We start from the raw sequence: 9,430 nt of genomic DNA, 5'->3' as shown, positions 1-9,430 counted from the left end.
AACTGAAGTAGTAGATGATTATTTAAAGAGGTTAAAACAATGAGAACGCAGTGGGGTTTGGATGCAAATGAAGACGAAGGGGAGGTGAAGAAGCCGAGGCGAATCGATTCCCGATGGAGAAGTAAATGGGAGAAGTGGCGTGCAGGCAGTTGATTAGACAGCTAGGTAGACTAAACGAAAAGTCTATGCGGGTAGACTGAGGAGTCGTACCTATTCGTGTACATGCCCATCCTTCCTGATAGGTGGGACCTATGCAAACAGATAAAAAAATGTGTAGTAGCTTTTTTTGAGCTTGTGAGTGGGAGACACAACATTCTCTAGTTAAGGAATACTCCCTCCATTTAGATGAGTAGTATAAGTCACCTTATGAAAATCAGGTTTTCCCAAAACCTTTAGGCGTGGAGCATTAACTTCCTGCTCAATCCCCTCCCAGCCTCGTTAGCCAACGTTCTCTTCCTCTGCTGCCGTGTTCTACCTTTCCATTTTTCCTCTTCTCAAGTGTGGAACGATCTGCATGCCGTCCTTGATGCACCAGAACGACCACTGCATGCATCGCGGCAGGGCGTTGATTGGGAATGCATGATAATTTGGTTCTGCTCGTAATATGGATGATACCTGAACGATGAAGTGAACAGGCATGCTAGCACGGGAGACCTATTTCCGCTATACAATACTGGAGTACTCATGTTCCTACTAGTAGTAGTAGTAGTAGTACAACTGTGGTACACTTGATGGTCAAAATACTATTCATCTGGTCCTCATAGTGAAGTGACAACACCCTCCGCCTGACACTAGTCCAGGTGAGGTGGCATGTTCGGGTTACCAAAGTCAGCCTCACCCTGTGCACTGTGCAGTTTGTCACCGCCGCTGTACAGCACATTGGCGCCTTGCCTCGTCTCCCTCTCCGTTCCCATAGCACCACTCACTCTCCATCTCCTTCTCCATCTCCATCTCCGTCTCCATCTCACTGTGCCCCCGTGTACCATCGCCTCACTCGCCTCCCCCAGTACCACTATTCCCTCGCTAGCCGCTCCAGCACCGACATCCTTCTCCCCCGTAAATCAAGCCCCCTTCCAAACTCCACCATGGCCGAACGCGAACCGCACAGCATCCATATGAGCCGCGATTGGAGCAATCTCCCTAGTGACATCCTCGACCTCTTTTGTTTGTGTATGGATATGTTGACCGCCCTGCGGCTGGCTGCATGCTCGAGGGATATGCACACGGCCATCGTCAAAGCGAGGCCTAAGCTTTCCAAGTCACCCTGCTTGCTGCTATCTGGTCTTGCGAGATTGGCTCACCATGATACGGAGGCGTGCATGATGCCCCTCGACTTCAATCCGATCTCCATTAGCCGAAACTTCTTTGCAGGTATGTAGTGTGTCGCCATACATCATTTCCCTCGACATCGATCTGATCACCATCGCCCGAAACTTCTTGGCAGGTATGTACTGGGTCGGCATGAACTCCCACTGGATGGCTGCATTCAGAGAAGACGGTAAAAAGTTGGTGCTCGTGAACTTCCAGACCTCCCATGAGATTATCCTTCCTCCGTTGGATTATACAGAGTATTACCATCGCGGTCCTAGTCATCTAGATTACTACGTCAATTGGACGAACCTTGTTTTGCAGAAGATTGTAATCTGCCAAGTACCCACACGACATGCGAATTACGCAGAATTCAAGCTAATTGCCTTGTTCGACCGCGGACTCGCCTATCTTTATGCCGGTGCCTTTTTTAGCTGGAGACAACTCGGCTCATAGTGGATCATCGTCAAAGCTGATACACACTTCTGTGATGCTATTGAACACAATGGCATCATCTACGCGATTGACAAAGCAGATGGCACCACGTATTGCTGGGACGGCGCGTGTAAGTTGTTTCCGTCTCATGTTAATGATGACGCCATGACACTGTTTGAACTTTTTGTGATGATTGGCATATCCCTGTTTGAGCAGAATTTGAGTAGAACTATGGCAATATATTAGAGATGCCGTAAATCAGCTATATTTGGAATGAGTTAATTCATGCGATTGTGACCATGTCATTACAACCAATTTGTACCCTGAATAATCAAATGGTTAGGAATATATGGATATTATCCTTATTTTACAATAATCTATATACTACTACTAAATATGAGTGTGTATCAATGGCCATGTTAGTTTCCTCATTTTCATGATGTAGAAACATGCACCACACTGTTGGTTTCATCTAACCATACATTAGGGAAGTAAATGTGCATATGGAGAACTCTATATTTGGAAGTAGTGAAATCCTGCAATGCTTACCATGTGTGCATACCTATATTCGCCCTTCAGCAATCAATGGCTAGAATAATATCCTCACAAAATTTTTGCCCACAGAACACGAGTATATAACAATGCATGGTCTGTTAGTTACCTTGAAGAATTTGTTTGTGAGCATAGAACATGATTACATAACATGCATGACATGGTAGTTTCCTGTGAAGAATCGATTGTGAGATAACATGAGTATAACCATGCATGGCACTTCTATATTTTCGAACCCTGTATACATTTCCCTGTATTTTCGTCCCAGTTCCAACAGGGACATATCAATGATGTCTCTTGCATTATCCTACTCATACTCTGAACAATATTGATCTTACATTAACAATGCCTGTCCTTTTTGATATGATGCAGTGTCCCTACAGTTACTGCCCTTTGTAATTACACCACCTTTGCCAAAAACAGGGAAGCACAACTGGTTCCTCGCTCGATTAGACGACGGCAAAAGACTGATGATCATTCGGACACATGAGCCGGAAAAGTTATATTGCAAAAACCCCACTGTATACAAGCATTGTGTAATACGTGAGTATCCGGACAGTGACTGTTACGTCTATGAGCAGGATACCAGCTTGTTGGGGCCTTTAGGATTTTTTAGTTGGAGGTGGGTAAACAGCCTTGGTTCACACTCTCTGTTTCTCGGACTCAATTATCCGATTAACCAGGAGATCACCGTTGGCAAGGACCTTGATGGCAGAGAGGCTCTGTTTGCTATGGAAAACTGTGTCTACATGGCGAGCCCTAGGAGTTCGGGAGCATACTCCCCTGATTGTCAACGATACAACCTGCAGCCAAAAGAAGGTGAGAATGACAAAGGCATCCGGATTAACTTTGATCCTTGGATGTCTCAATTACGACAGGCAGTGATGTGGTTCAAGCCTTCATGTTGATAGGTAATTGGGCTGTTGCATCAAAAGGGTTGAGTACTGGTGTCTCCGGATCACTGGTCGCTGAAGTGGGGCTGCAAATTATGATGGTGTTGGATCATCTCTTCGAATGACTTTGTTTTCTTTGCTGTTGGTTCTGGATGGGTAGTTCTTTCTTTTGTTATGCATATTCCTTGTCATTTGGTCATTCTCATCTATGTCACTCTTTCTATGTAATAGTTGCTTCTGTTTAGAATTTTATTCTCGTCTGGATCACGAGAGTCGGAGCGCTGCAGATGGGTACGTTTTGGTGGTGTAGCAAGACTTCTTATGAACTATCATGTCTTGTTGTTTATGTCGGTAGTAGTCACTAGTCAGTGTTTGAATGTTGTATATATCGTTGTTTTGAACTGTTTATTGTCTCGAACTACTGGTGGGCTAAATGAGAGCATCACCATTCTCAAGTGTTCAGAGTATATCTCCTTTTTTCAAGTTATATAATTTGAGCTCACTGTCTTTTTGATGATGTACACTTGTTTGGGCCAGTGAGGTGTTGTTGAATATGGGCCGAGTAGTAATGCAATGCCAAACAGGTCAATTATGACTCTCGGGCCGGGCTCTCAAAAGATCCTGAAAAAATAAAGGCCAGGCTCTCCAAAAAAGAAAGAATAAGGACTCTTAGGCCAACATGTGGGCGCCACCGGTGTTTTCGTGCGCTTGCGCGTCGAGAAAAAAAATAAAGGCCAGGCTCTCCAAAAAAGAAAGAATAAGGACTCTTAGGCCGACATGTGGGCGCCACCGGTGTTTTCGTGCGCTTGCGCGCCGAGAGCATATTGGCGCGTGCTCCAAATTCATGCTACCTTTTCATCCCCAGTCTCCCGCCCCTCCCCCACCTCTAGAATCTCGATTCCTACTCCAGTTCCCCCAAATCCCCCTCCTGTACTCCCTGTACTCAAGCGCACTATCATGTCGCCGGTCAACGCGGATCTCCGAGCCGGAGATCCTGAGGTCCGTCCTGCCTTCGGTCGCTATGTGTTGTCGCTCAACAGTGGCATGGCGGCGCTTGACGACCAGTTTGCCGGCAAAGTGCTGATGGTAACCATCAACGGCGACCGGCCTCCCGTCTCGCCGGACGACCTTGTCAAAGCTCTTGGCATTGCGCACGGCATCCAAATAAGTGACTTGCTCGTCAAAATCTATCCGCCACCGGCTGATTTATTTGGCAGGTTCCGAACAACTTTCAACTACAGTCGTGTGTTCGAATCTTCCCGGTGTTTGTTCTGCGATGGCGCGCTGGTGAGCTTTGATTGGTGGCACCCAGGATGGGGCTCAGTGCCCTCTGAGCTTGAGTTTTTAACAAATCTTACCTTCCACGGCATGCCTTGATGTGCTTGAAGCAGCGAGTCCATGAACGAGCTTATCAACGACCTTGGAGGTGAGCTCGTAAGTATGTTTGTTCCTCCAGACAGCTGGGCTCTGACGGTTATGGCATGGATGAAGAACTCCACCATACCGAAGGTGATTGGTGTTGAGATACCGGTGCAGGAACTGGGATTGTACTATTCGTCGCCACCAAGGCCGCCGCGGACCACGTTAAGGATGTACCTGTATCGAGTGTTCGTGCATGTCAAAGAAGTAGTCAATCCATCAATCGAAGTCCTGTCGCCGCCGCTGGTGCCAGGGTCCATTGACGACGTCCATTACAGGAGTCAACGTCAGACTTTCCCCGTGTTGCTCGGAATGATGGATGGCACAGGGCCTACTCCATCATGCGGCGGAGGCCACTGCTTCTTTGGGAGAAGAGGCAGGGCTGGCTGCCTGGATGTGCTCTAATTTGAGGTAACAACTGAATCTTGTCAGATAGTACTAGTTAAATCTGAGCTATGGGTCTGAAGCACTGATATGCCAGTACATTTGATTGTGACCTATTCTAATTTTTTACCTGAACTTTTTTTAGAAAGGGTTGTGCGTCAACTTAATGTGCTAGTAGAACTTATTGTGTTGTCTGTCTGTTTTCTTTGCAAAACAGTCAAGATATTTCCCCGTCATTTATAAAGACGATGAACCGTTATGTACGACTTCGTTGGTTTCAACATAGCCCTTCCCGTAGCGATCCACTGCTTCCATCCTGATTGTGCCGCCTGCGTGAAATTTTTGTATGCAAGTTCAGTGTGCTATGATGTTCTATATGATTGTGTCAACTATATAAGTTTTTACTGAGCATCAGCAATGCATATGGCTGCAAGATGTATTTACGAGCATCGACCGATGGGTCTCTCTCTCTCTCTCTTTCTGTGTGTGTGTCTCTCTCTCTCACACACACACGCACACACACACACGCACACACACACACGCACACGCACAAGTGGGACCCGTTGAATTATTTATTTGCTCGTGATAGCTTTTAATTAGGTTTCACTGTAATCTAACTTTTTTCTTAAGTTATTAATTGAGCTCAGTGACTTCAAAAAGTTATACAGAAGCCTTGTTTGGGCCTTTCCGGCGTCCCTGAATGTGGGTTGAGTAACCATGTTAGGTTGTACTGTACTACACAGGCCTTTTTTTCAACATTAGCTATGCAACTGGGCCGACAGTTGTACACAATATCCGGGTCAACTTGTTATCCGCCCCGCTGGGCTGCAAAGTTTCCTAGGAGGTATGCATTAGGCTTAACAAGAAAATGGACTTTAAGAAATAATAAATGGGATGTAATTATAATACCTGGGCAATTACTATGCACCAAACACGTAATTAGTTTGAAAAATATATTATTTTTGGAATTTGGAAATTTTAATTTCATTACTTGTTGCGCGCGCAATATTTCGTTGGATTTTAACGTGATACAACTTTTTTTTGAAATTATATTTAACCTGACTAGATATTTCGGATAAAAATATTTCGGATCCCATCAAAATGTGGGATTTTTTTAATTCTATTTTGAGCGGTTGTTTGAAATTATTAATCGTTGTCCTAGCTAGAAGTTGGGCTGTACTTTTTAACAAACCCGTAAATTGGCTATAGTAAATTCCATTAGAATTGAAAAATGGACTGTACATTCTTACAAATCGCAAATGGGCTATATGTTCTCTGCCAAATCCGAGCTGTGGGCCTACTAAGTTGACGCGTACCAAGGGCTTTGTCAACTTAGTCAATATAAACGATTCTAGCTGCAGTGATCGTACGATGTCCATCCAATGGCCGTAGTGCTTCTTTAACCTCTGGTCTTCTTGCTCCAGCCGCCCAAAGCAGCGCCGGTCGTGTCGCGTGCTCCTGCCACCCGTGGCCGGCTGGGATGCCGCGGAGGCCTCACCTCCCCGTACTACTCCCACCGTTGGCCAGGCCATCCCTCTACTCACCCACACCCTCTGTTATTCTGCGGCAACGATAGTCTCACACCGCAGCCGAACCAGTGAACCCTCGTACTCCTCTCCGCGCGGGCTACCACTGTTGCGTCTTCCCTGGCTCCGCGTCGTCCCCTTCCTAGGCCTTGCCGTCGTCCAGGCCACCGCCCTGGTGCTCTCGGCACGGCATGGTCAACATGATCAACGACCGACTTCCATCGGAAGAGTACTGTACATGGAGAGGCTAACAGCTGGGTCCACGCGGCCATAAGGAAGTGCCTCCTTATTATGCGCAAAATAATTATTCCTCCACCTGACAACAGGGACCCACCGGACGGGCCACCTTATTTCGCAAAAAAAACATTTCCCCCTGACTGTCGGGACTCACCGGACGGGCCAGAGTATTTCGCGAAAAAACGTTCCCCGCGCTGTCAGCTCGGACCCACCGGAAGTGCCTCCTTATTATGCATAAAAAATACTCCCCCTGCTAGCTGGGCCCCACCATGGTGGGATGTTGACTTGTGGGCCTACTAAGTTGACTGGGACGGGGGCCTTTGTCAACTTTAGTCAATATGAACGACTCTAGCTCTAGTGACCGTAGGATGGCCATCCAACGGCCGTAGTTCTTCTTCAACCTCTGGTGTTCTTGCTCCAGCCGCCCAAAGCAGCGTCGGTCGTGCCGCATGCTCCTGCCTCCCGTGGCCGGCTGTGCTGCTGCGGAGGCCTCACCGCCCCCTACTATTCCCACCGCTGGCTAGGCCCTGCGGCGAAGGCAGCCTCACACCACAACCGAACCAGTGAACCCTCGTACTCCTCTCCGCGCGGGCTTCCACTGCCGCGTCTTTCCCGGCTCCCCGTCGTCCCCTTCCTAGGCCTCGCCATCGTCCACCGCCGTGGTGCTCTCGGCACGGCGTGGTCAATGTGGTCAACGACCGACTTCCATTGGAAGAGTACTGTACGTGGAGAGGCTAACAGCTGGGTCCACGACAGTCACAAGGAAGTGCCTCCTTATTACGTAGAAAATAATTATTCCTCCACCTGACAGTAGGGACCCACCGGACGGGCCACCAGTATTTCACGAAAAAACATTTCCCCCTGACTGCTGGGACACACAGGACGGGCCACCGTATTTCACGAAAAAAACGTTCCCCCCGCTGTCAGCTCGGACCCACCGGAAGTGCCTCCTTATTACGCACAAAAAAATGAATACCCCCTGCTAGCTGGGACCAACCTTGGTGGGAGGCTAACTTGTGGGCCTACTAAGTTGACTGGGACGGAGGCCTTTGTCAACTTTAGTCAATATATGAACGATTCTAGCTCCAGTGACCGTACGATGTCCATCCAACGGCCGTAGTGCTTCTTCAACCTCTGGTCTTCTTGCTCCAGCCGCCCAAAGCAGCGTCGGTCGTGCCGCCTGCTCCTGCCGCCCGTGGCCGGCTGTGATGCCGCGGAGCCCTCACCGCCCCCTACTACTCCCACCGTTGGCCAAGCCATCCCTCTACGCACCCACACCCCCTGTTATTCTGCGGCGACGGCAGCCTCACACCGCAGCCGAACGAGTGAACCCTCATACTCCTCTACGCGCGGGCATCCACTGCCGCGTCTTCCCCGGCTCCGCGTCGTCCCCTTCCTAGGCCTCGCCATCGTCCACCGCCCTGGTGCTCGCGCAGCGTGGTCAACGTGGTCAAGGAATAGCTTCCATCGGACCTGGATTGTACGTGGAGAGGCTGACAGCTGGGTCCACGGCCGGAGCAAGGAAGTGCCTGCTTATTATGCACAAAATAATTATTCCTCCACCTGACAGCGGGGACCCACCGGACGGGCCACCGTATTTAGCGAAAAAACATTTCCCCCTGTCTGTTGGGACCCACCAATTACATCTTCGCATGCAAGGAAGTGCGTCCAAAAAAAACGATTCGCCCCCCTGACTGCTGGGACCCACCAGCTACATCTTCGCACGCAAGGAAGTGCCTGACAGTCGGGACCCACCTGGTCGAAGCGTACGTAGCATTGTCATTCTGGTCGCGAACGTGTACGTACATATATACTGGTGGATGTAGAGACACGCACGTGTCGTAGTAGAGGCAAGCACGTGTCGTAGTAGAGGCGCGCACGTAGCATGTACACGTACGTACAACGGCGAGGGTGCAAGAAAGAAAATACGGCCACGTACGTACATACGGGCAGGGTCTCGAACGCCTATCGTGCATACGTACATGGCTGGGTCGGAACGGAGAAACAGCATCGTCGTCGTGTTCATGGGGAGGCAACCGGCTGGGTCGGAACGGAATGCGTGGTCGTGTTCATCGGGAGGGATTGGACGGAACAGGCGATGGAAATGAGGCCTGGCGTACCACACAACGGAGTAAACGGTCTTGTGTTCGACCGGCCACGTTCGAAACGGGGTCCTGTTGATTGGGAGGGGCCTGGCGTACCGCAAAACGGAGGAAACGGACCTCCTACGGTTGAGACGGGGGTCCTGTTGATCGGGAGGGGTGTGGCGTACCGCAAAACGGAGGAAACAGACTTATGTTGGAGCGCTATGGTCGAAACGGGGTCCTGTTCATCGGGAGGGGTGTGGCGTACCGCAAAACAGGACTCCACGGGATACTGTTCATCTCCACCGTCGACCTCCTCCAGCCTCCACGGGCTACCGTCGACCTCCTCCAGCCTCCACGGGCTCCTGTTCATCCAGCCTCCACCGCGCGCTACTCCATCGACTACTGTTCAACCACCCCTCCATGGGCACCCCTCCACCATCTACTATTCATCCAGCCCTCCACTGTCTACTGTTCATCCAGCCCTCCACACCATGGGGTCCTGTTCAACCACCCCTCCACGGCCACCCCTCCACCATCTACTGTTCATCCAGCCCTCCACACCACGGGTTCCTGTTCATCCAGAGGCAAC

The sequence above is a fragment of the Triticum dicoccoides genome, chromosome 1B, assembly GCF_002162155.2.
Source record: "Triticum dicoccoides isolate Atlit2015 ecotype Zavitan chromosome 1B, WEW_v2.0, whole genome shotgun sequence".
Classification (NCBI taxonomy): domain Eukaryota; kingdom Viridiplantae; phylum Streptophyta; class Magnoliopsida; order Poales; family Poaceae; genus Triticum; species Triticum dicoccoides.
Note: the sequence above shows the minus strand (reverse complement) of the source record.